The following is a 27,980-nucleotide window of genomic DNA, read 5'->3' as shown; positions in this document are numbered from 1 at the left end:
TTTATTTATTTATTTTGACAGAGACAGACACAGCGAGAGAGGGAACACCAGCAGGGGGAGTGCGAGAGGGAGAAGCAGACTCCCCGCTGAGCAGGGAGCCCGACGTGGGGCTCGATCCCAGGACCCTGGGATCATGGCCTGAGCCGAAGGCAGATGCTTAATGACTGAGCCACCCAGGCGCTCCAGCATTAAGTATTTAAATAAACCATTAAAGTCCTGCAAATTTTGAATAATTTTGGAGAGGTCTTTGGGATTTTACTAATAGATATGATCCTTTTCCCAGAAAATGCATCTGCTTATACCCATGAACACATAAACACACACACAGATAGACAGACAGACACACACCCCTTTAAGATACTTTAAAAAAATATTTTATTTTTATTTATTTATTTTAGAGAGAGAATGTGTACATGTATGTATGCATGTGTATGGGGGAGGGGCAGAGGAGGAGGGAGAGGGAGAGAGAATCCGCAGGCAGACAACACCCGCCCCCCCACCACTGCTGAGCACAGAGCCAGAGTAGGGGCTTGGTCTCAGGACCCTGAGATCATGACCTGAGTTGAAACCTAGAGTTGGATTCTTAACCGACTGAACCACCCAGGAACCCCTAAGATAGTCTTAAATGGTCTCTTTCCCTTGAAATCATCCGTGGATTCCACTGGTAAGCTTTTGCGCTAGTAACCTCAGCCCACAGATTAAGAACATTGAGCCTCTGAAAATGGTGTGAGCGGGCAGAACCCCGTAAGACAGCAAAGAGCAAGTTTTAGGAGAAAGTGGAAGAAAACCACAAGAAAGACGGGCAGTGTCCCTTTGGACCACTCCGGCTCAAAGAGCTTTTGCTTCAGTGTTTGTCTGAATTGCAAGTTGTATCTGTCTTATGATTACAACTAGCTGTTGAAGGAGTGTGGTTTTGATGTTTTGTTTTTGATTCCATAGGAAACAAAAAGATACCACTGATTAAAGGCCTCTATCCTTTTCACCTCTGGAGGTGAGAGCTGATATCTTAAGGAACAAGTCATTCTTGGGAGAAAGGCAGAAGGCGGGTAGGGGGCTGTTAGGCCACAAGAAGGGACAGGGCAATGGTTGGGAGAGAAAGGGATGGGATGGTAAGCTTATTTTCACCATTTAAATTCAAGTTCAGAGAACCTTTGCTATCCTCAAATCTTAGTAGAAATAGGATTGAGTAGGAGCAAGCAAACAAGATGGAATATGGAAAAGACAAACAAACAACTTAGCAAATGAGATGCAGAAAAATGTTAAAATTATATGAAAGGCTTACCATAAACAACTAGTACTTCAGGGAAGTAGGACATGTTAGGAGTTAGAAATAAAAATAGGCGTGTCTACGGACTACAAGAACCACTGCAGGAGTAGAATGATTTGATTCTCTTTGCCGTAAGTCAGCAAGCCCTAGGGTCTCTTCTTGGTCCCATCTACCTTGCCAGGAGACCTAATTTCTTCCTGGAGACTTCTGAGGATTCTGTTTTATTTTCCCCATCTAACAACATAAACAATAACGGATGTGATCATTTATTTAGCGCTCACACTAGGCTGAATACTGAGCAGAGAGCTTTCCATAAACATGATTTCACTTCATCCTAATGTCTATTCCATGAGGCAGGTGGTATTACTACCCTCTTTTGCGGATGGAAAAAAAAAATGGAAGTTCAGAAAAGCGTTAACTCTCTCAAGGTCAAACAGCTGATAACTGCAAGGATGAAAGGATTTCTTCTTCCAACACTCATTTTCCTGGAAGGCAGTTGCAGACCTTAATTAACCGGTTAGCTAGTTAGACTAAGACAGGGAGTCTGGCGTGTAAAATGGTTTTTCTAACACTATGGCAGACAAAGAAAGCATAGTCCAGCAACCAAAAGAAATTTCATATTAACTCAGATTCTTTATTTGAGCAACGCTTCTTAAAATCTCATTTCTACCCTATTTCCTTACTGACCCACAGCTTCCCTGGTCCTTTCTCCCACTAACTACCCTAAAACCCTCCTTCCCCACTCTAGCCATTCTCTCTCTGTGTCCCCTTTCTTTCTCTTCTCTTGCCCAGACTTCTTATGTTCTCCCAATTTTAAATCACAAAACCCAACCATGCAGGACTTCTGTTCGAGTAAGACAAACTTGCCCCACATGCTAAAGCTCAGGCCCGCTCCCCACTGGCCCTGGTGCCTTTGGGCACTATATACATACACTAGACCACCAGCCAGCAGCTGTGCATGGGACACTGAAGAACTCTCCTCAAGAGAAAAAGGGAAAGAAAACCCCTTACGTGGCAGAGCCAGATAATTCTTCAGTTGGCAGGGAGGAGAAAAAATTTGAGAGTTCCCACAAATTAGTCATTTTGGTTCAGTGACATTTATTTATATGTTTTTTTTTTTCTTCAACTAACCTTGAATGTCATGAGATTTGGGTTTACTTTATAGGAATAGGAAACCACTGATAAGATTTGGTGAAGAAATTGCCTTAAGCCTATCCATATACATACAAGGTAGTCTGGCTGAAAGGTAAAGGATAGATTGAAGAAATGAAGGGTGACAGATGGCAAAAGAGACTTTTCTTTCCCTTTTGCCCTCTTCTCCTAACCCCCAGAAGGAGTCTTTGCAAAGACTCATATACATCAGAGACATGTTATGAAATAATGCATTAAAGTTGCATTGTGGGAGGAAGTCACTCGTAGCAAGAGAAATGTGTGTTTGGGTTCCACTCTATTTGCAGTCATGGCTAAGACACTCACTTGGAACTGTCAGACATGCTTGGATGAGACCATGCCTGGCACATGGTCATCAATATTTACTCATTGTGTAAATAATTATCCATTGCAGGAGCACATGCATGAATACATGGGGTTGGCAGTCCATGGAGTAGGCAGGTAGAGACATGGACTGGGACATTTAAGTTATTACTCTTACCTGACTTCATCTATTCCAATAGGTTGGTGGTTCCAGCAGAAGTGGAGTTTTGATTTTATAATTGTGAAAAAGTAAAAGAAAATCAAGTTTGAGGAGATGATAATGACATTGATTTAGGATGTTGGTTGAGCTTTAAGGCTAGAAGACTTTATTACCTCCCTAATAACCGGCTACTCCCACATGTAGATGAAGTACTGAACTACTATCCTTTATTCATTCAACTAAATATTATTGGTGATGACTTTGGTTAGGAACTATAATAGGGATCATAGAGAGATGACAAAGAAGGAGCAAAATCATAAAGAACCCATGGTCTGGGGTAACAGTATAATACAAGGTGACAGATGCCATAATTAAGGTATAGACCGAGTCATAGTAGGCCAAGGTGGAAAGGAGTGTATGAGATATGGTGGAGCACTCCTCAGGGAAGGAAGGAATATTTTGTTACTGACATTGTTTAGGGTTGCTGGTGCATGGTGATAATAAAAAGCAGCTGACCTCTAGTCAGTTTTATTGTTTTTCAGTTCTCCACAGACAACTTAGCACCTTTTTGCTTGCTCCCAGGGCAGATTGCTCTCCCCCTCCCCCATCTCCCATCTTTAGTATGGCTGACACTGATTCGCACTGCTGTGTGAGCAAAGTGAAGGAAGAGATTGACTTTTTCTGAGGAAGCTACAGAAAGAATAACAAGGCCAGCGACATTGAAACTGAATTTTGAAAAGAAGAGTTCACCTAGTTATCTAGAATGAAATATTATAAAATATTAATTCCCTGCTGGATTTTGGAACCCATTGTTCTGTGTGGTGTACCACTATTCATTTACCAGTATTACCTCCAGCCGTAATCAGCTAAGGCGTACCAGCGCTGTGGCGCCTGGGTGGTGCGGTTGGCTGAGCGTCCGACTCTTGGTTTCAGCTCAGGTCATGATCTCAGGGTCGTGGGATCAAGCCCTGCGTCTGGCTCTGTGCTCAGCGTGGAGTCTTCTTGAGACTCTCTCCCCCTCTCCCCATGTTCTCTCTCTCTCTCAAATGGATAAATCTTAAAAAAGAAGAAGAAGAAAAAGAACCACTGTTATTCTTTAATGTAACAGGTCAATTATTTTGCTTGCTCAGCTTTCTCACTCTCGGGAATACCTAGTTTTGCTCCAGGAGAGAAAAGAAACCCTGTTTTCCATGCACACGGATGCAGGTTAGGTTCTCTACGAAGCTGACCCTGAGGCAGAGGTTCACGTGCAGTATGCATACGAGGAAGTGCCTGCAGAAGGGGGAGAAAGAAGCAGGATTAGTTGAGCGAAAAGACAAGCTGTGATGACGGCCTAATAAACAGCTCCAGCTGATCCTGTAGGAAATTCTGGAGTTAAAATGGTCTTTCATTGTAAATGACTGAGCCTTTATATACCTGATGGTTGTTGGATGGGAGCCACGTCAGGAAAGTATGCCCTTGGGCAAGCAGCAACACCTACCTGTAGCCAGTACCAGCCCTGAAATGCTCTGTCCCTTCCCACCTCCTGCCCCATCATTCTAGCGAAAAGGGCCATTTGCCCTCATTTAACCATATTCTTGGCTTCTTCAGCATTTGTTCCCACTGAGAACCACACCAGATAAAGAGCCAAGTCGCCTATCCCCCACTCCCTATGGCTCCTTTGTTTTAGAAATCTTATTTGGTTTAGATAGCTGACCATTTGGACTGCTTGTTTGTTTTTTTTTCCCTTCCTGTGCTTTAAATTTCCTCTCGAATGCTTTAAAATTCACAAATACAAAGTAAGCTCTCAAAACCCTAAACTTCAATCCTCTATCCCCCAAAAAGCAGACCCGCACTCTCTCTCTATCTACAGCCTCATGGTGTGCCCGCAAATGTGTCGTGTAATTTCCAGAACTTATAAGTAATAAATATTTTTTTTTTAAGTTCCTGATGTGGGGCCCCTGGGTGGCTCAGCTGGTTAAGCATGTGACTCCTGATTTCAGCTTAAGTCCTGATTTCAGGGTCGTGAGATGGAGCCCCACATCGGGCTCCACACTGGGCATGGAGCCTGCTTAAGATTCTCTCTTTCCCTCTCCCTCTACCCCTCACCCCATGTGCGTGCACTCTCTCTCTCTCAAAAAAAAAAAAAAAAGTTTCCTGATTGTTATTGCTGAGGGTGTCTTGCAGTCATAATGAGAACCACAAGGGTGGGTCCAGCCACAACAGTGCTTATGGATAGGCTGAGACTGGCACAAAACACAAGATGTCAGTTCTTCCCAAGTTGACCTAGAGATTCAGTGCAATTCCAGTCAAAATCCCAACAAGTTATTTTATGGATATAGACAAACTGATTCTAAAGTTTGTATGGATGGTGAAAGATCCAGAACAGCCAATGCAGTATTAAAGGAGAAGAACAAAGTTAGACCGATGTCACCCAACTTCAGGACTTACTCTGCAGCTACAGTAATCAAGACAGTGTGGTGTTGGTAAGAGAATGGAAAGACAGACCAATGACACTGACTAGGGAGCCCAGAGATAGACATCTATAAATATACTCAACCGATCTTTGATTAAGGAGCAAAAGCAGTACAAATAGTCCCCCCTTATCTGCTGGGGATACATTCCAAGACCCCAGTGGGTGCCTAAAACCACAGAAAATACCAAACCTTGTATATACTATGTTTTTTCCTGTATATACATACCTGTGATAAAGCTTAATTTATAAATTGGGCAACAGTAAGAAATTCACAACAATAATGAATAATAAAATAAAACAATTATAACCATATACTGTAATAAAAGTTATGTGAATGTGGTCTCTCTCTCTCTAAATACCATACTGTACTTATTCATCTTCTTCTGGTGATCATGTGACATGATAAAATGCCTTCATGATGAGATGACGTGAGGTGAATGACATAAGCATTGTGACGTAGTGTTAGGCTTCTAATGACCTTCTGACATCAGAAGAAAGATCATCTGCTTCCAGACTGTGTCTGACCACAGGTTGACTAAAACCACAGACTGTGAAACCATGGAGACGGGGGAGGGTACTGCTGTACACAGTGTAACAAAAGTAGTTTCTTCAACAGATCGTGCTGGAACTACTGGCCATACAAAAAATGAATTAGACACAGACATTACAACCTTCACGAAAATTCACTCAAAATGGATCATAGTCCTAAATGTAAAATGCAAAACTATAAAGCTCCTAGTATATCATACAGGAGAAAACCTAGATGACCGTTGGGACTGTGATGCCCTTTCAGATACAACAGCAGAGACGTGGTCTATGAAAGAAAGAATTGCTGAGCTGGACTTGATTACAACTTAAAACTTTAGTCTGTAAAAAACAATGTCAAGAGAATGAGAAGGCAAGCCACAGACTGGAAAAATATTTACAAAAGACACACCTGATAAAGGACTTTTATTCAAAATATACAAGAACACTTACTAAACTCAATAAGAAACCGAACAACCTGACTTAAAAATGGACCAAATTCCTTAACAGACTCCTCACCAAAGAAGATATACGGATGGCAAATAAGCATAACAATGGCTATATGTCACTACATATTTGTTCAGATCCATAGAATATGCAACAACAAGAGTAAACTCTGCAGTAAACAATGAACTTTTGGTGATAATCTTGTGTCAGTGTGGGTTCATCCTTGGTAAAAAATGTACCATTCTGGTGAGTGATGTTAATGTTGGGGGAGGCTACATATGTGTGGGGCAGGGGATATTTGGGAAATTCTGTACCTTCCTCTCAATTTTGTTATAAACCTAAAAGTGCTCTAAAAAATTAAGTCTGTTTAAAATGTTTTGTTCTGGGCGCCTGGGTGGCTCAGTTGGTTAAGCGACTGCCTTCGGCTCAGGTCATGATCCTGGAGTCCCTGGATCGAGTCCCGCATCGGGCTCCCTGCTCAGCAGGGAGTCTGCTTCTCCCTCTGATCCTCCCCCCTCTCATGCTCTCTCTAGCTCATTCTCTCTCAAATAAATGAATAAAACCTTTTAAAAAAAATAAAATAAAATAAAATGTTTTGTTCATTTTGTTTCTTCAAGAAGGATGATAGCACAACACCATCTCTCCTTGCAGGAGAAACACAGGGATCAGGGCAGAACACTTCCCCATTTGTGACATCTAGTGGCTCTGCATCTGAATGACAACCTCTTAGAGAAGGAAAATCTGGCAAAGTCAACTGGTTCGGCCTGGGTTTTACCAGTTCCTGAAAAAACACAAAAGCACTCCTAATTCCCCAGAAAAGTTCAGCAGTGTTCTAGTTTCACAGCCAAGTAGATGAAAATATAAGGTGTTTGTCTGTCTGCCGAGTATTTATTTGGATTTAAGAAAGTACAAAAGCCAAAGTGCACCAAAGCTAGAAAATAATAATGGTAGGGAAGAATGGAAAACCCGGTTCCCATCCTCAAGCTATTCCTTAGCACAAGAAAGGCCATTAAAGAGCCAGCTAGCCTCCATAGCAGCATCTTGCATAGTAGTGGGAGGAAATACGCAGAATGGAACTTCAGGATAAATGGCTGATGTCTTCATGGAGACTAGGAAAGAACTGGGAAATCGACCCAGTCTTTAATCGTTTCTGCAACCATGTTGACTTGGCTAGTTGGTATCCCCTTTGTGCCTTTGCATATGTTATCTCCCTAAACTTAGACCCCACAACAACTCTAGAAGGCAGGTGTTTTACTTCCTTGTTTTGGTAAGTGAGAACACAAAGTCTCAGAGAGTCTGTACCTTGCCCTAGTTACAGCTAGAAAGGAGCATTGCTGACAACTGATTCCATGTCTCTTTGGCTTCAGGAGTCCGTATTTTTTCTATATCACATTCACCCAGATTATAGTTTTCATAAACTAATATTCTTTGTTTTCCCACCAGTATTTTCCACTTTTCTTGCCCCCCTCCCCTGTAACAAATATTCTGGGTCTATTGCTTCAGGGGAGGGATGTGGGGAGACATACATTTTGTATTCCAAAAGCCTGAGTTAGGAAGTTAGAGGACTCAGGGCATAGAAGAAGAGCATAGGAAGACTGCCAAGAATTGAGGTGAAGGGAACTGGATCTACTTCTTTTTCTTGCAGAGGTGGGATAAATTTGAGAGAAGACAGGTGTGCATTGGAAAGAGAGGCCCGAAAGCTTCTTCCCTGGCAGAGCCATCATGATAAGAGGCACTCACTGTGGAAATGTCCGAAACACCTCAACTGGATGTATATGAGTATAAACCACCTGTCTGAGAGTCTCGCACCCTGTAGTAAGTTGGAAGCGCTAGAACGATGCAATCTGTAGGGGCCAAGGTCACAGAAACAAGGCACATCCCAGACAACTGGGTTACACGGACATGCACGCAGCGCAGTTTACACACACCCCTGGGAGGCGTGGGGAAACTAAGTGGACTGGGTTTAAGGGTTCACCCCCTGTAAGAACTGAAGGACAAAATAAACTTCATGTTGGATTACAGAGAAACAAAATTATATTTAATGGCCACCTTGTATTAGCTTCCTAGGACTGCTATAATGAACTGCCGTAAAGTGGGGGGCTTCAGACAATGGAAATGTATTCTCTCAGTTCTGGACGCTGGAAGCACAAAATGACGGCGGCTGCAGGCTATGCTCCCTCTGAAAACTGTAGGGAAAACTCCCTTTGGGCCTCCTCCTGGCTTCTGGTGCTTACCAGTATACAGGAGGAAAAACAATTTTCCCTTTACCCTTCTAGGTTCTTGCTGAGAGCCCGTTATGATAAAAGACAGAGTAACAGGAGAGAATCACACAGAAGTTTAATGATATGTGTATTATTTTCCTGGGAGACACCTCAAATGACCCAAGCTACCCCCTTAAATACCATCTCCAGCTCAAGACGAAAGAAGATGTTGGGGGAGGGCAGTTATGAGAAGTGACCAGGCAAAGCCCAGTAAACAAAGGGAGCATGGCTATGCGGATTGAAGTCCTTGCTTTCTCCACTGGTAAGAGTTTGTAGAGATTTGGTTATCCTCCTCTTCCTGGGACAGACAGGAAGGCACTCTAGAAGTGGAGATTGCCCTTGTAAATGTAAATGTCTCTTACAGAAAGGTAACTTTGACTCAGGCTTCAGAGCTTGTGTCTGCTATTTCTTAAAATTAATTAGCCTAAAATTTTCACAGATTCTAGGAGTCAGGGCTTGAAGATATCTTTTTGAGGGTCACACTTCAATACACCCCACACCTGAGTCTGTGGTCTGGGGTTCATACCTGCTACACACATGAGTTTGGTGTGAAGGAGATGACACTGTGCAGGGTTAAAAGTATAGATGTCCAGGGGCTGGTCCTGGCCAAATGTTGACGTAACATAGGACCTTGAGCAAGGCAATTAGCCTCTAGTGGTCTTGATTTCCTCATCTCTATGGTGGAGATTCTTTCTAGCGCTGATGGTTGATTCTACTGGCCCAGAGTGGAGGAGTAGATGAATCCTCCCCCCATGCCCCAGACACAGTGTGGTTTAAGAGGTATCACAAGACTCTCCTGGTCCAAGAACACTACCCTCCACCTTATGATTCCCTCCTTCCTGGCCTGCTTTTCTCACTATTAGGGTCACAGAAGTATCGAATGACAAACAAATACCTTGTCAATTGAGGGCCACTGCAAGGATCATCTCGATTCTGGAAAACCAACAATTCTATTGACAACAGGATTCAGTTTTGAAATGCTGAAACTACAGGGAGACTTGCTTTGTAGGGGGGGTCAAGCTACATGGTTGCCAAGGGAAACTAGGACATGATTTAGAGAAAACACTGGGCTTAGGGTCTGCATGATTCCTTTCTTATAACTGCTAATGCATTCTCAAAAGAAAGCAATGACAGAAGAGAGCTAAAAGCCAAGGAAGGAGGGCCAGTGCAGACTGCACTATTACTCATTTCTGGGGAGAGCTACTGAGCTGCTCAAGTGGGCTGGCCCCCAGCCTGCAGCAAGAGGCAGGCAACGGAGATGTCTCACTGTCACAAGGAGACAATCTCAAGGATTTTCACAGCCAAAGCTCCAGACATTTTCAGTGGCAGAGACCCGGCTGAAATCTGGGCTGTTTTTCAATGCCTAAAAGCCCTGTGAGCAAGAAACAAGCAGCACTGAGAAAGAAGGAGGCATCTGAGAGCCATGGCCAGGAGCTTTGAGTTCTGCAATCAGAGAGGCTGCCTGGTGGCCGTGTTAACTAGCTGTGTGACTTCAGGCAAGTTATCATCTTCTCTAAGCCTCAGATAAAATAAAGATTATTATCCTACAGCCTATCTAGACATGTAGATGTGACATGATGTAGGTCAAGTGCTTCATAGAAGCACAAGGGAAGTAGCCAGTTAATGTTACTTACATTTCAGACGCAGAACCAAAGCTACAGGATACTAAAAATTAAGTGTACTAAGTCCACAAAGCTAAACATATACCTCCGAGGTAAGAATCCAGGGTTGCTGACTCCTTAGTTCTTCCACAAAAGAATACAGAAATGAAAAAGGGAAAGCCAGGCATACTTTATTTATTTAATAGTTATCATCATGTTTACCCCGTGCCGGGTGCTATTCTAGGCACTTCATAAATACTAAATTATTTAAGCCTCATAACAACTGATGCAGGCACAGTTATCGTTGTAAATGAAGACAATAAACACAGGAGGGTGGGTGACTTGCCCAAGGTCACCCAGGGTCAGCGGGTACTGTGCTGTGTCTTGGGGATCTGAGGCAAATTAAAAAAAAAAAAAAGTATCATTATATTTAGACCATTTCTCTAGAAACTCATTAACCAAAACATATTGTTCTTTTTATTTTTTATTTTTATCTTTTTTTAAAAAAAGAGTTTATTTATTTATTTGACAGAGAGAGACACAGCGAGAGAGGGAACACAAGCAAGGGGAGCGGGAGAGGGAGAAGCAGGCTGTGGAACATAAACTGATAGTGCACCCAGCTGCTAGCAGTTTCACAAATGGCAAATGGAGTTCTGTGAGACGGCTTATATTCCCCAAGACAAGCCTTACAGAATTTACCTCATAACCCGCATTGTTAGCCTCCAAATTTCTAAATTAATGATTTAAAAATTAATCACAAATGTTCTAAACATCTAAAACAAAGCATAGCACACATAAATTAATCTATATTTGATGACTTTGGTCTCACCTATGATTTTCTGTATCTGTCCTATACTGTGATTTCAAGGTTCACAGCCCCTGAAACCTCAAACACCCTAATAAAAAAGACTGATGGGCTCCAGAACTGTGCACTTGGCCCAGGGCAGAGCAAAATAAAGTCATCAGCCAGCAAAGAGATGGACTCTCATGAAGTTGAAAGACGAAGCAAAAGGTGAGCTATGGAACCCTGGTGTAATGTGAGGGAAGAATTCAGGTTATTCCCAAATGCCTGGCAAGAGTTACAGCTGGAGCAGGGAGGCTGGGGAGAACGAGGTCCTTTACTGAGATAAAGAACTTGGGAAGAGGGGGAAGTCAGCATACAGCACAAAAATAGTTCAGCTTTAGACATGCTAAATTTGGAAATCCCGTGAGTCATCCAAGTGGAGATCTTTAGTAGACCATTAGATCTAAGTTGTGAAGCTTAGAAATGGGGCCTGGTCTGGGAATATAAACCTAAAAGTTTCCAGCATATTGTGGCAGTCGTCAGATTTCAATGAGATGACCTACAAAGGGGCTATGGAGTGAGGAGAAGAGAACACTTACCAGAGGGCGTGAGGGGCCCCAACATTAAAGGCTGAGTAAAGGAGAAATAAGTCAACAAAGAAGACTAAGAAAAAATGGTCACAGAGGTAGAAGGAATTCCAAGAGTGTATGGCAAGAAAGCCAAAGACAGAAATCGGTCAGCTATGTCAAATGCTACTAAGTGGAATAAGGACTGAGATAATCCACTGGAGTAGCACAATGGACGTCATGGGTGATCCCAGCAGGACAGCTTCACAGGAAGAGTGGGATGGAAATTACATCACAGTGAGTTGAAGAGTAATGGGGAGCTAGTGTCCGCATGGCAGAGTGTCTTGTATGGGATTCATGCTATGACTGGAATGGTAAGAAGAACTGGATAACATATGCAAAACAACGGCTCGAGAGAGCCACAGCAATACAGGCGCTGTCAGCCTTGAGAGAAGAAAGCATAGAGAGTGAGCTCCACACTCTCCCTGGCTTTTTCTCTGAGGTAGTCTTCCACATTCAAGCATGGGGAAATAGGGCCCCCGTAGAAAGTGGCTGTCTTGCAGGGGTGAGGTATGCCAGAAGCAATTTCTGGACAGTGAGAGAAATTCAGAAAAGGGGCCCAGAAACTGATCCACATATTTCCCCCAAACTGTTGGACAGTGTCTAAGCTGTGCATGAGTCCAGTGAGATTCTGCCAAGCCAGATGAAAACAGCAGCTGGAAAGATAAAAATCTGATCACAGATTTCAGCCGCACGCTGTACTGAGAAAACAGGTTAGAATTTAAGCCTTACCAAGGAGGAGATGCATCAGTAACTATTATAAAATTTTAGTCAAGGCTTCAGAAGGGGCATGCCTTAGTAGCAAGGGGAACCCACAAGAAATAAGGTCAAATAAAGTAAAAAATTTAGCAGTCTAGCCCTAAGAAAGCCTAAAATCACACCTCAGCAGGATCTGTCTGCCTGCCAAAAACAAACAAAAAACCAGCTTTTTTTTTTTTGAAAGAAATCACAGAGCCTCTACAGTGCTTTTTTTAATCCACAATATCTAAACTTACGAGGCATGCTAATACACAGGACAAGCTAGGTTTGATAAAAACCAAGGGAGGGCAAAGAAGATCCACTGGTAATTCACATATTAGAGGAAAAAGTTGGTCAAAGAGTAGAAAAGACTGAGAATTAAGCAAAAAATTGGAACACATAAAAAAATCAAGGGGACATTTTAGAATGGAAAAATACACTATTTGAAATTAGGAAACCATTGGGTAGGTTTTACAGCAGACTGAACACAATATGAGCCGGGGTTGGAGAACTGGAAGACGGGTAGACAAGAATATGCAAAACAGAGGCATAAAAAGAAAAAAAGAAGAAACAAGACAGAAAGTAAGAGACATGTATGGCATAGGCCAAAGGGATAAATAAATCTGTGTTAACTGGCGTACCGGGAAGACAGGAGTGAGGCAAGGGGACAGGGGCAATATTCAGAGAGAATAGTCTATCCTACCACCTTTGCTGCCTTATTTCTTAAGTCATCATTGTATCCTGAAGTGACTAAGTTTTGCTCGAAGCCTGATATCTGGTAAACATTCTCTTGTATTTTTGAACCCCTGCTGTCTTAGTCAGCTTGGGCTGCTCTAAAAAAATGTCATGATTGAGTGGCTCAAACAACACACATTTATGTCTCACAGTTCTGGAGGCTGGAAAGTCCAACATCAAGGTGCCTGTAGATTCAGTTCCTACTAAGGATCCTTTCCCTGGCTTGTAAATGGCTGCCTTCTCGCTGTGAGTTCATATGGTGGAAAGAAATAGAGAAAGCTCTGGTCTCTCTTCCTCTTCTTATAAGGACAGTAATCCTTGGGTGCCAGGGTGGCTCAGTCGTTAAGCGTCTGCCTTCAGCTCAGGTCATGATCCCAGGGTTCTTCTGGGATTGAGCCCCACAGGAAGCCTGCTTCTCCCTCTCCCAATCCCGCTGCTTGTGTTCCCTCTCTCGCTGTGTCTCTGTCAGATGAATAAATAAAAATCTTTATATAAAAAAAAAAGTCTGCCTTTGGCTCAGGTCATGATCCCAGGGTCCTGGGATCGAGCCCCGCATCGGGCTCCCTGCTCCGCGGGAAGCCTGCTTCTCCCTCTCCTACTCCCCCTGCTTGTGTTCCTGCTCTATGTCTCTCTCTGTCAAATAAATAAATAAAATCTTTAAAAAAAAAAATACTCCTCTCCTGGGGCTCCTGGGTGGCTCAGTCGGCTAAGCGTCTGCCTTCAGCTCGGGTCATGATCCCAGGGTCCTGGGATCGAGCCCCGCATCGGGCTCCCTGCTCGGCGGGAAGCCTGCTTCTCCCTCTCCCTCTGCCCCTGCTTGTGTTCCTGCTCTCGTTCTCTCTCTCTCTATCAAATAAATAAATAAAATCTTAAAAAAAAAAAAAAGGACACTAATCCCATCCTGGGGCCCCACTCTCATGACCTCATCTAAATCTAATTACTTCCCAAAGGCCCCACCTTCCTATACAATTGCATTGAGCGTTAGGGCTTCAACATATGAATTTGAGGCGGCAGGGGGCGGGGTGGGGGGGGCACAAACATTCAGCCCATAACACCTGCTGTGTGCACTGTGCAAATAGAAGAATTGAGCCTGAAGGACAGGTCTGTCTGATGCCAGGGTTTAATGATTGCTCTTTTTGCAGGACTGTGCTGCACCCCTCCTCACCCAATGGTCCCCGCTCCAAAGCTAACATATCCTCTATATTCTGTCATAAAGGCAAGCAAACTACAGCCCATGGCCCAAATCTAGCCTGCCGTTTGGTTTTGTAAGTAAATTTTTACTGGAGCCCAGCTGCGCATATGTGTTTCTGCTCTATCTATTGCTGCTCTCACAGCCCCACGGCAGTGCTGAGTATTTGCAACAGACCTCTTATGGCCGGAGAAGCTGATGGTATTTACTCTCTGCTCCTTCGCGGAAAAAAAATGCTTGCCGACTCGTGCCCTAGCTCATTGTAAAAAGGAATTTGACTTTGGCAATTATGAAACTATTATGAAACTATTACTGCTATTAATTTCTTCATTAACTGCCTAAGTACCATAAATTTATCCCTCCTTAATATAAAGTGATGATGATGCTGATGCCCTGGGAGAGAAGATAGTGGTCGGTGCTCAGAACCAGAGGTAGTACAGCGTCAGCCATAAGGACCAATGTACATAATTCATTTTTGACCGAGAGGGCAAAAAAGGTCTCCGAGGATAGAATCCTTTAAGAATGGGGAGGTGATTTGAGAGACATCACCATGTCTCCACAGTGTGGATCCACCATCTCTCTCAGAGTAAAACCCAAAGGTCTAGCTCTGTATTATCTCTGATCTTTTTCCTATTACCCTACTCTCCCCACTGCTTGCTCATTCTGGGCTGTGCACGCTGGCCTTGCTGTTGCCACTGTCCTCCAGGAATCTCCCATCTTAGAGCCTTTGTGCTCCCTCAGCATGCAACGCGATTTCTTCTGATAGCACTGTAGCTAAGTGCCTCATCTCCTTCAAGTTTTCGACCCAGACATCATTGACATTGCAGCCAGCTTGCCTGCCCCCACTGCACTCCCTACTATTTTCCCCAAAGTTATTATCGCTTTCCCTACCTTGCCATGTACTCAGTTATTATGTTTATTTTTATTGTGTGTCTACCCCCTAATAGGACCTAAGCTCTATCAGGGCAGGAATTATGGGCATTTTTGTTTTTGTCTACTGATGCTTCCAAAATCACCCAGAACAGTGATTGAAATACTGTTCTTGCCTATCATATATTTATATATATCGTGAATGAATGAGTGTACATTCACATTTTGTTCCAGGGTCCCAGAAATACTTTTAGGTCAATTTATTAAAATAAGTTTGTTTGTTTGTTTATTTATTGATTTATTTATTTATAGAGAGGGAGGGAGAGTGAGAGAAAGAGAGAGAGGAGGGAAAGAGGGAGAGAGAGAATCTTAAGTAGTCTCCATCCCCAGTACAGAGCCTGACGTGGAGCTCGATCTCAGGACGAAGAGTTCATGACCTGAGCCGAAATCAAGAGTCAGACGCTTAACCAACTGAGCCATCCAGGTACCCCGAGGTCAATTTAGAACTATCAATTTAGGATTGGCCCATGTAAGCTTGACTGAGAAAATAATTTTTCCTTTCCTCTCTTGCCATAATTCTTCCTTTGTTTCCTGCCCAATAATAGCAAATATCTTCCAGAGATTTCTGATGAATGAGATTTTCACAAGTCAAGCCTTCTAACCAGCTTATTAACCAAAACATTTTAATGAAGCTTTTAATCCAAATTAGCACCTAAATGCTAGACGCCAATGTCAGGTCATTGTGGTTAACCTAGTAGTATGGAAGAGTATCTTTTGATATTCTGTTTACATCTTTTTTTAAAATAAAGATTTTTATTTTTATTTATTTGAGAGTGACAGAGATAGCAAGAGAGAGCACAGGTGGGGAGGAGAGGGAGAAGCAGGGAGCCCGACGTGGGGCTCGATCCCAGGACCCTGGGATCGTGACCTGCGCAGAAGGCAGATGCTTAACCAACTGAGCCACCCAGGTATTCCTGATATTCTGTTTACATCTAAAATTCAAATTATGTTATAAAAAAATTCACTAGTTGATATCCTCCACTTATATTAGAACTAGTTGTTCAGTCTAAATTAGATTTTTTCCCTTCTTCCAGGGTATCATTATGTTCTTTCTGCCTTATAAATATAATATTATAGGGCGCCTGGGTGGCTCAGTTGGTTAAGCGACTGCCTTCGGCTCAGGTCATGATCCTGGAGTCCCAGGATCGAGTCCCATGTCGGGCTCCCTGCTCAGCAGGGAGCCTGCTTCTCCCTCTGACCCTCCTCCCTCTCATGTGCTCTCTCTCTCTCTCATTCTCTCTGTCTCAAATAAATAAATAAAATCTTTTTTTAAAAAAATATATATAATATTATAAATATAATAAAAAAATACATTAAAAGTATCCATACACAACTTCTTGGAGCCAGATTAGGTCTGAATGCAAAAACTGGCATCACATATCAGAGCAATTACCAACAGCAGGGTCTTTTTGTTCTTTATTTTGATGACACAAAGGATTAAATAACAATTTTCTATGCTATAATAAATTTATCCATTTTCAGCCTTTTAACTGATGGAGAAAATTTGTTTTGTTCTAAATGAAAATAGAAAGTATAAGTACTGGTGGATGACTTCATATCTAATTATCCACATCTTAGTTTGTAGAAAGGCAATTCCAGGATATTTAAGTTGAAATATCTTGCCTCAAAATCAATGTAATAAATAGGAGCCTGATTTTTCTATAGAAAATACCTTTTTAAAACCATATTCCACATTCCAAGTATAGATCTATTGGATAAATTTCCACATCTATTCAATTTTAGCATTTAAATATATTTCCAGGGTGGGAGGTAGGGGCACTCTTCTTACAAAAAAAAAATTGGGGTTGACTCTCAGAACAATTAAATTCTTGCAGAGATTAACTTAGTGTGTTTCATTTCTAGCACTGAAATTAGAAACAGTCTGTCTGATTTAGGGAAAGATTAGCAAGAATTGCTCAAAGCACCATGTAGGGTCCAGTCACATGTTGGATTTGGGGTCTCCCAGAAACATCAAGTCTGGGATCTGCCCTGGTTCTCCAACCAACCAGATCTGAAATAACAAAGATGAGTGCTTGGAAAAGAGCAAGGAAATGCTAAATAGACCCTTCTAAGTTTGCATCCATATGACTCCCAATATCATGCATGGTATCCCAAGATGAAAGCATACTGGCTTAGGTATCGAGGATCTGGGATACAAATGGAGAGGAAACACAATAATCTGCATGACCTGCCTTTATTGAGACGCTCTCCATTTGTTAAAGTCCATAAAAAGAACACTCATTCGGAGCCATAAGAATCACATATGTGGAATTATTTAGTTTCCACCAAGACAGAGAAATGAGGACCAGGTTTACTCTTTGGTGTTAAACCACAACTAAAGGACAACAAAACAGAATCTATAAAACAATGGTTTTCAGATACTGAATGACAGGCAGCACCTGACAGCAGCCCCTGAGAGAGGAGAAACAAATGAGACAACTAAAAAGATGCCTTTCCACCTGTATGGCTGAAAAGTGGAAATAATTCACCACCTCCGGGAAAATATCTTCAATCATTCTTCTTTCATTTTTCAGAATACGTAAAAGAATCCATGTATCCCACAAATAGGCATTGAGTCCCTAGTATATAACTGTTACAGCCTGTCACAACCAGTAAGGAAGACAAGCAAGACACAAGTCAACAATGAAATAAGTAACATCATTTCAGCTGAGAAAGAACCTAAAGTAAACAATAAAACAGTAAATGATTCATTGGGACTGAGGACAAAGTATGTGCCTATTTAGACATGATAATCCTAAAAGTCATTTTTAAGAGGTCATTTGAGCTGAGAGACCTGAAAAGTGAAGAGTGGAGAGCTAGAGACCAAAATTCTGGATATGGAAAACATGACATCGAAAGCCCATGAGATGAGAATGAGGTTCAGACAGAAGAGCATAGTGAATGAAGGGAACCTGCTAGAAAATGAGTCCAGAATGGCAGGCAAAGCCAGATCATAGAAAGAGCTTGGTATTTTATTCTAAGTGGATTTACTTTAAATCTGAGAATGTTTCGAGCAGGTGAATAACATGATTAAATTTCAATAAAAAACAATTCACCCTGACTTCTGGGTGGAGAATGGATTATACCAGGTTAAGAGTGAATACAAAGAGCCAAAGTAGAAGGCAATTTGAGGCACAGGGCAAGAAATGATGGTGGACCAGAGTGGCAGCTGTAGGTGTGGGGAGAAGCAACTGAATTCAGAACACATGTTCAAATTTATATTAAAATATTTCCTACACTGCAGATACTGTTCGAAGTACTTTCATGCAATAGCTCATTTGATACTACAACAACCATATGATGTGGGCACAATAAATATCCCCATTTTACAGATGAGCAAACTAAGGCACAGAGTAGTTAAGTAACTTGTCAAATATCACAGGCTAAGTAAGAGGTGAAGCCTGGATTTGACCTCAGGGGTCTGGCGCTAGATTTCCCATCTCTTTACCATTACACGATGTTGTAGAAACTACAGGAACTGCCAATCTCTCACCTCAATCACTTCGGCTTTCTTTTGGTTTCTCAAAGAGGTCATGGTGTTTTTATTCCCCTGGTGCCTTCATATGGGCTTGTTTTCTTGCCTTGAAATGCATCCCCACCAGACTTTACGTTCTGCTTTACTCATCCCTTCTTATCCTTCACACCTTCCCTCAGCTTCAATGTCACCTCCTTACGGTGGACTTTTCATCCTATCTAGAGTTCCCTCCCTCCACTGTTTTCCTTTTTATTACACTACTCTGTTTCTGCCTTCATAATCTTTTACTATAATCTACAGCTTACATGTATTTGTGTTATTATTCATCCAGTGTCCTTCTCCAACAACCACGTGACAGTCTCCACGACACCAGGGACATTGTGTGTTTCATTACGGTATTTTTCGTCACCTAACACGGTGTTGGAAACAGAGCCGTCACTCAGTGAGCACTGAATGAAAAAAACAGAAAATGTTTTGAAACCTAGCTTTTGAACAGACAGGTAATGAGGAAGAGGGAGAAAGAGCATATTGAGAAAGTGTTCTGTAAAACAGGTCACACATTGCTCAATGTTCAGAAGAATCACATATAAGGAGATAGTCATTCTTTCATTCAACAAATATTATTGGCTACTTCATAAAGGTCAAGTGTCCTTGGGTCACTGGGAGTGAATGCAGTAGTAAACAAAACAGACAAAAATACCTGCCCTCATGGGACATACAATCTAGTGGGCGGTAATGAACAAAATTGATAAATAATAGGCTAAAAATGAAAAATAAATCAAAGAAGAGGGGCAAGGAGTGTTGAGCAAGGGAGTTGGTATTTTAAATAGATGTTCAGTGAAGTCTTCACTGAAAAGGTGACATTTTGGGGCATCTGGGTGACTTAGTCATTAAGCGTCTGCCTTCAGCTCAGGTCATGATCCCGGGGTCCTGGGATCGAGCCCCGCATTGGGCTCCCTGCTCGGCCGGGAGCCTGCTTTTCCCTCTCCCACTCCCTCTGCTTGTGTTCCCTCTCTCGCTGTGTCTCTCTCTGTCAAATAAATAAATAAAATCTTAAAAAAAAAAAGGTGACATTTTAATACAGATCTGAAGGAGATGAAAGAACAAGCCAAGCAGGTATCTGAAGGCGGAGAGGTCCAGGCAAAGAAAAAAAAAAAAAAAAAAGCAAGTGTAAAGTGCTAAGATGGGAGCGGACTCAGTGTGCTTTAAGGAAAAGCAAGGAGACCAGTATGGTGAGGGAGAGCAGTAGAAAAAGGAATTAGAGAGGTATTATCAAGGCAGGTATAGAAACATCCTACACAAATTTGGCCCATTTGTGACTTCCTTTAGAGAGATATGGGGAGCCACTGGAGGATATTCAATAGTGGAATGACATAGTCTGACTTGGGTTTTAACAGGGTCATTCTAGCTGCTCTGATAAGATTGAACTAAAGTGGAGCCAGGATGGACCTGTGAGTCCAGATAGTAGGCTATTGCTTAGTCCAGGCAAGAGATAACAGTGGCTTGGACCAGCATGGTAGCAATGGAGGTGCTGAGATAGGAAAGACAATAGAGAGAGGAGATAGAAGGGTAGAGCAGGAGTTTGTATTTGGACATGTTACGTTTGAGATGCCTATTAACATTCAAGTGGAGATGTAGGATGGGCAACGGTCTATGTGAGTCTGGAGTTCAAGGACAACCAGGCTGAGTCATAAATAAACACCTGACATTTACAGTCACAGGAGGCTTGATGAGATTAACAAAAGAAAGTATATAAGCAGGAAAGATGTAGATGAACCAACAAAGAAGGGAGATGCCCAAGGAGTAGAAGAAAAAACAGAAGAATTCCTGGACATCAAATGCAGACAGTGTTTACAGGGGAAATCTAAATGAATGATCAACTGGGTCAAATGTTACTGGCCTTCATAATCAATTCATAATTAATATAAGATATTAATATAAAACACAACCATTGTGTCTTCCTTGGCCGGGGGTCCTTTGGAAAACCTTGTCTTTATCAATTTTTTGTTTGTTTTTAAATACTAGAAAGATTATCTATCTATCATCTATCTATTATCTATCTATCTATCTATCTATCTATCTATCTATCTATCTAGGATAGCCAACAAGAAGGTCCATGGGCAGAAAGATATATTCTTTCTATCTATATTTATAGCTACAAATCTTTACAACTCTGGTAGGTTTGTTTTCATGACAACTATAACTAGCCTTATAGATTGTTGCTCTTGTAGGAAATGAAATACCAGTGGTTAGGGTCCTAAAGCCTCCATAAGGATGTTAATGGTCTAGAATTTTGCTACCAATCCCCCAATGCAGATAGATGTCAGAGGAAGTTAGGGCTGTTCTTTTCACAGCAGTATGGCATATTTGTACAGGAGAAGTGCACACTACAGAATTCTGGAATCTTTTCTGTAATTCATAGACATACGTTTAGCAATAGCGATTACTTAGACTATACTTTTAGAAATCTGCACATTTTTTCTGCTCTTCTACAAGATGCATCATTATAAATGATGCTATGCATGATCCAAGGTCTCAGATGGACAATTTCCGAAGGAAAAACAGGAAGGAAACTTATAGATACAGAAACAGACATGGATATATAATTTATATTATATGCAAATACTTGTTATATAATATATAATATATTATTTATAGTTACATTTTTATTATATTTACTTCAATGTGTACATCCCATTGCTCTAATTAGACATTTTTCCATTTAGAAAACAATCAAGTGTGGGGCGCCTGGGTGGCTCAGTTGGTTAAGCATCTGACTCTTGATTTTGGCTCAGGTCATGATCTCAGGGTTGTGAGATCAGGCCCCGTGTTGGGCTTCACACTGGGCATGGAGCCTGCTTACGATTCTCCCTCTCCCTCTACCCCTCCCCCCCCAAAATTTTAGAAAATAACCAAGTGATCAAATTTTATAAGATAATAACATCCCATTTGAAACTAAAATCCAATTTCATATTCTTTTAGAAGAGTCACCATTTCCACTGAGTTTTGCATTGGCAACATCAGAGTATTAATTCAGTAAAGAAGATTAGATATTAATATAAGTATGTGATAGATCATGTTCTTTATTTCTTGGATTCAGAGCTTTGTTCTGCTTTTTATTCCAAGTACATGAGGTGAGTGCAGATAAAATAAAATTAAACATAATTTTAAATAAAATTAATTTAAACTAATTGAAAATAGATATATTAGCATGCCCTCATCAATGCCAAGTGAAAAAAAATAATTTTTGCAGGCTAACTTGAAATGAGCTTTTTTGGACCCATGTTAATTACCTGTAGTCTCAATTTTATTTTTAACCACTAACTGCTGGGGCTGACTTCAATTGGCTTCATTTGTGTTTTAAATAATTAGTATTTAATAATGTATTATGCATTACAGGAATATTCACAGAGAACCCAAGTTTCAATTACCTGCCACTTCAAATTACAGGCTCCCAGTAATTAGCTTCTGCCACATAACCCATAATGGAACAGACCGAAGTTAATAGAAAGTAGGAGCAAAACTATATAGCCAGTTTGGCATGAGTAGATTTCAAAATGAACCAATTTGTGTACTTTTTATTTTTTCTCTGCAGGAATTAAAAAGCTGTCTGGCTAACCTTTCCAAGTCTCCCTCATTTGTAATAAAAGAGATAATAATGAAGATAGTATCTGCCTCGTAGGGATTACTTATTCACCCATCCAGAGAGAGGCATATAGTTGAGATGTCAGAATTTCATCAGCTCTAGTACATAGTATTATATTTAGAATAAAGTCTGAAGTCCTCATGTGACCTGTGAGGCCTTTTATCAAGGGTTCACAAACCTGACTGGACAGTAGGATCAGCTGGGGGGGGTCAGCTTGGATTCTGTGAGAGCAGGGTATGGGGAGGTGAAAAGGCTGGAGAGGGCTGGAGGTGGCTAGCCTCAGTATGCTTTATAAGTGTGCCGAGTGTGGACAGGTTTGAGAACCCTTGTCCCACGTGATTGTGTCTGGAGCTACATTGCCTGCAAGCTTATAAGAAATGCAAGTTATCAGACCCCACATTAGACCAACTGAATCAGAAGCTGAGAGTGGGACACAATGATCTGTTTTAGTAAACACTCTGGCAGATTTTGATATACACTGAAGGATGAGAAGCAGTGCTACGAGGTCATGCCATTCCAAGTGTGTTTACTTTCCTTCCAGCAACCTCAGCACCGCCTGGGAGCTTGCTGGACATGCAGAATCTCAGCCCTATCCCAGACCTCCTGAAGCCGAATCTGCATTTGAACAAAATCCCCAGGTGATAGGTAGTCATATGAAAGTTTGAGAGGCACTACTCTGACATAATGGTTCTCAACCTTGGCTGCAAATTGGAAGAATCTGGAGGAGCTGTAAAAATTACAGATGCCTGGTAAGCTGAGCAGGGAGCTCCTGGGTCTCCCATTTCAACACAGAAAGCTCCACTTTCATCGTTTTGGAATAAGCTCCCCTTGTAAGAAAGGCTCTACTACAACTAAATGCTTTGGGCTTCATCTACCCCCTTTTCACCAGAACAGCCTCACAATGGCTGAAATAACTTAATTAGCACAACTCTTGCTTCTGTCTATGCTCCGAGAGCTTCATAGTATCCCTAGCTCCCAAAGCAGCCTCTGGTTCTTTCTGGGTGTCTCGACACTCCCACGAAGCCCACACTGTGCCAAAGCCACTCGATTTACCCTGCCCTTCTCCCCTTAACTGGGGGTCTCATGTTGTCCCTTTTAGCTTAAAGCCACAGCACTGCCTAAGCCTTGGTTTCAGAGTCTCAAAAAAAAAGTTGCTCTGCTTCCGTGGTAGGCATAGATGGGGTAGATCCCTGTCCTCCCCACTTCCTCGTCAAGAACAGAAAGGAAAAGCCTTTCCCTTTAGTTTTCAGTGAAATGAAAATCCCCCATAGCAATGTACACGATTTCCAAGAATTATATCTTCCCAGGGTGTATCAGACACCACCAGATCCTACCCCCCACTTCAGGTCGTGGTAGGAGCAGCTGTATATCGTGAGCCAACGGAGTCCTCTCGGAGCCAAGGCTCAAGAAGCCCCTTACGGAATCGATGGAGGTGCCGGAGCCCAAGTTTCTACACGGGCTGCTCTCAGGCAGATCTGCTTTCTGCCACTGTCACCTGTGGTCTGACGATCCCTCCTCCCCTGCACCCTCTGGGGAGCTAACTTAGGATCTTTCCGTGGTGTTCCAGATACAAAGGGGGCTTTCCCACCACTTGGAGACTTAAGTACACAGTTCCCAACTCCCCGGCAAGGAACTGGCAGATGTAAATACAGAAAGTTTGGCCAAAACTTGTTTGGCACCACATCAGTACATTGTAAATCAACTTACAAGATGGCAGAAGACACGACTTTAAAAGAAATATTTGAGGCAATGTTTTCAAGAAGGTCCTTATTTACCACAGAATTATTACAAACTACTTGTTGCTTGAAAACAAATCTTCCTTCCTACACTCAAACATTTATCTTCATTCCGAACTCACAGGCTATTTCTAGTTTCCAGCAAAGTTTGTTTTGCTCCCCAATGTCTTTAATCGTGAAGAAGATAATATATATTTTCAGTGTGTCAGTATAGATGTACGATGTTCTCACATCATTTCTGGAAAGCTGAAAACTTTGAAGCTTTTCAGGACCAACTACTGAAAACCAGAAGTACCTTCCTTGCTCCATGGTCATAACAATGTAATAAAGTCTGCAATGAATCGAAGAAAGTCAGTAGAATTGTTCCTGGGTTATAGTCCCTGCTCAAAAAATACTTGTTGAATGAATGAAAAAATTGGTGTACAAATGAATCCATTTCTGCTTTTACGTTGGTAGCCTGAACCTAAATAGATTTCTAAGACTTACGAAAACGTGGAGCGCATTATTTCCCTAATTATTTTTGCTACATTTTCTTTGAAAGTAAAAGGTCGGATATTTTATTTGATCTCTATTTTCACTTCACAAATTCACGTATTCACATACTTACATAAACATTCGCAGGACACGTGGTTAAAAGTATATCAGTACTTCACTATTGTGCGTGCTGTGATGTGGGCTCTACTTGCAAATTTCCTCCAATATTTTCTTGATCTCTGGGATCAAGTTAAATGGCTGTATGGAGATTTGCCCACATCTTCCTGGAAAGCAAATTCTGGTTCTGTTCTAATGACTAATATTTCCTTAGGTTAAAAAGGCAAGGGGTGCCTGGGTGGCTCAGTCGTTAAGCGTCTGCCTTCGGCTCAGGTCATGATCCCAGGGTCCTGGGATCGAGCCCCGCATCGGGCTCCCTGCTCAGCCAGGAGCCTGCTTCTCCCTCTTCCACTCCCCCTGCTTGTGTTCCCTCTCTCGCTGTGTCTCTCTCTGTCAAATAAATAAATAAAATCTTTAAAAAATAAAAAGGCAACAGTGAAAGTCACAACATACTGATGACAACATAGGCTTATATAGACATGAATTGCACCTGTATTTTTCTAAACATTCATTCCTGTGATATTCTAGAAATCCCAATAGTCCATATAATCCTCATCTGCTAAACTATTCAGCCACTAACCTTAGGTGGCCGACAAACCGTGGATGGCATATTCTTGGAGCAGAACGGTGAGAGACAGAGAGACAAACAGCTTCACGTTTTTCTTCTTTTGTCCTCAGCTTCTGAAGCTACTGGTTAATAGTACCGCTCAATGAATAAAACATAAGTTCTTGATGGCACCTGTGGAAAGGAGGTAATGAGTGTCTGTCTTAGTTTCAGTGTCGTGTTAACATCATCCCACTGACCTTAATTTCAACAGGCTCCCCCCTCTACCGAAGGAGTAACAACCAAATGTATCAACGAGCTCCAGAGTCCGACTTCGTGGGTGTACATCCCAGCTTACGCACTAAGCGACATGGGGCTGTCGCCGTAACCTCCCTGCGCCTGTTTCTCCATCAGTAAATAGGAGTGACAATAACATCACTGTGAATATTAAGGAAGGTGGTTTAGTCACCCATTTAACAAACGTTTCTCGAGTGCTCACTGCATGTCGGACACTATGCAGACAGAGTGATGATCAAGACAGAAAAGAAAGTCCCTGTGCTCACGGAGCTTACATTCTTGCGAGGAAAAAAACAGATGGAAATACACTTAGAAGAGCGACTGGCACCCCATAAATAGTACCTTCTGCACTTAGTAATTGAGCACTCTTTGGGGCCATGAGGGTTAAGAACAGTGATCTCAAGCAAATATTCTCTTGAACCTTTTCTTTCCTAGTTATGCTTTTCTGTATTTTCCAACACATTTACAACGAGCACTGGTTACTTAGGTAGTAAATTAACAACAACAACAAAAGAGCAATGACATAATTTAACAAATACCTCATGGTGTCTGCTGGAGAGAGCTATGGTTCTGGTAATGATTCCATGAACATTCACTGCCCAGTCTCTTTTCAGCCCAGATGCGTAGTTTCCGGCCCATTCATTCTGTTACTTCAGCATCTCTCATCCTTTGGTCTAGTCTCTATCCTGAACCTCCTCCTCTGTGGATGGACACGACTGTTATTTTTGTGTTTTCAAACCTGTATTTAATAATAATAAAAAAAATCACTCCAAATTTTTTTCATCCTTGTACAACCACAAATTCCCAAGCAACTATTTGCCCTATTGCTCGTGAGCTTCAACTATTTCTTGGTTTTTCAGGCAACTGCCTTCTCTCTCTTCAGCATGAATGCTTTGTAGTATTTCTGTTTTCCCTAACTGTGGATGCTAAATGTTATAATTAATATTTTTCTTCTTTCTATCTTTCATCATCAGAGCCTCACCAAATCCCAACACCTTCTTTTTAATGACATGTTTTGGCTCTACCTAAATTAGTACAACCTCTAAAATCCCAGCAAATGACCTTCCTTCCCTAAATCATTTTCCAAAACCATGATATGGTTGTGCTACTCTCATTCTGCAGGAATTACTTGGCTATTTAATTTTGTTGGGTTACCTTTCTTCCTTGCTCATGACGTTCATTTTTAAATTCCCAAATTACTCTTTTGTCCTACATATCCTTATACAAAATTAAAATATCTGTTAATTTCCATCACACTTTAAAGAGAAAAGACTCAAAGTTAAAAATCAAAAGTATCGGGGCGCCTGGGTGGCTCAGTCGTTAAGGGTCTGCCTTCGGCTCAGGTCACGATCCCAGGGTCCTGGGATCGAGCCCCACATCAGGCTCCCTGCTCAGTGGGGAGCCTGCTTCCCCCTCTCCCTCTGCCTACCGCTCCCCTTGCCTGTGCTCTCTTTCTCTCTGTCAAATAAATAGATAAAATCTTTAAAAAAAAATCAAAAGTATTGCCACATAGTAAGCATCAAAGATATTACTTATAAGAAAGCCTATGTCATACAGATGTTCCTAAATTTAGGTCTAAAAAATTGCACTTCCCTTTAGCGCTAAAACAATATTCCTAAGACCACATGGTACTTGAAAAACACATAACAATTTTAGCAGTCTCCTTTCCCCAAAACATTCCTGGCACACTGGTCCGTTTCATAAATCCACCTTGCATGTCACTCCGACCCCAGCAAGTCTGATACCATGCATAGGATGGCAGAGCACATCACACCATCCCTAGGTGGCCAGCTAGGACTGGGGCTGATTTCTCCTTCTCCCTCCCCAGCAAGGGAATGACCCATCCCTTACTTCTGAAAAGGTCAGTCAAGTCTTAACAAAACTATCCCAAGGACTTAAGGAAACATAAAGATTTCTAACATAGTCAAGCAACACTTAAAACTGTGTACTTTATTGGACTACTTCCAGAGTTTATAGGCTGTTCCACTGATCTCCGCTAGAGGTGTCTCTTACTTTCATCACATCTACCAATATTCTTTCACTCCTTGGAATCAAGACCCCAGAGAAAATAAACAGAATATTTCTTAAAGTAAAAGTCTACTCTAAAAATACAACATTTTGTAGAAGAAAAAAATAACATCAACTTTTTAATGCAAAGCAGCTTAGTTCCTCCTTTTTACCAATTCATTCCGAAGTAGGAGCTTGTCCTTAAACTTGTAGAACTCAAAGACTCACTGGAATAGTTCCTCCAAAAACAAAGGGGAAGAAGTCTCTCTGAAGGATAAAGGCATGCCTCTATCCAGAGAAACAAAATGGGCTGGCAGCTTTAAAATAACCTCCCTTCCCTACTTACTCTTCACACTTGCCCTGTATATGGCCATAATGCTTCAAAAATATTGGGGTTTAGCCTCAGAGAAAGTTGTTACGCACATGTGCAACTTGACTCCTACTCTTTTCTTCACTCCTGATTGTAAGACAAGCATTGAAAACCAAACCTGCT

At 41.7% G+C, this 27,980-nt stretch overlaps 1 long non-coding RNA gene across 1 annotated transcript; it reads right to left on the bottom strand.

Annotated features, from left to right (window-relative positions):
* Nucleotides 1-510: 510 nt before the first annotated feature.
* On the bottom strand, nucleotides 511-26,252 carry LOC129046181 (uncharacterized). The gene is made up of 4 exons (XR_008507014.2): nucleotides 26,020-26,252; nucleotides 25,220-25,378; nucleotides 4,052-4,172; nucleotides 511-3,956 (listed from the first exon to the last, which is right to left on the bottom strand). It is a non-coding gene; the product is annotated as an uncharacterized LOC129046181 (long non-coding RNA).
* Nucleotides 26,253-27,980: the final 1,728 nt, after the last annotated feature.

This window comes from Mirounga angustirostris, unplaced genomic scaffold, assembly GCF_029215605.1.
Source record: "Mirounga angustirostris isolate CCGP_5_RB_7025 unplaced genomic scaffold, mMirAng1.0.hap1 SCAF_7, whole genome shotgun sequence".
In the NCBI taxonomy this organism is placed as follows: domain Eukaryota; kingdom Metazoa; phylum Chordata; class Mammalia; order Carnivora; family Phocidae; genus Mirounga; species Mirounga angustirostris.
The sequence above is the reverse complement of the archived record's forward strand: the minus strand, read 5'-3'. Positions and strand labels throughout refer to the sequence as shown.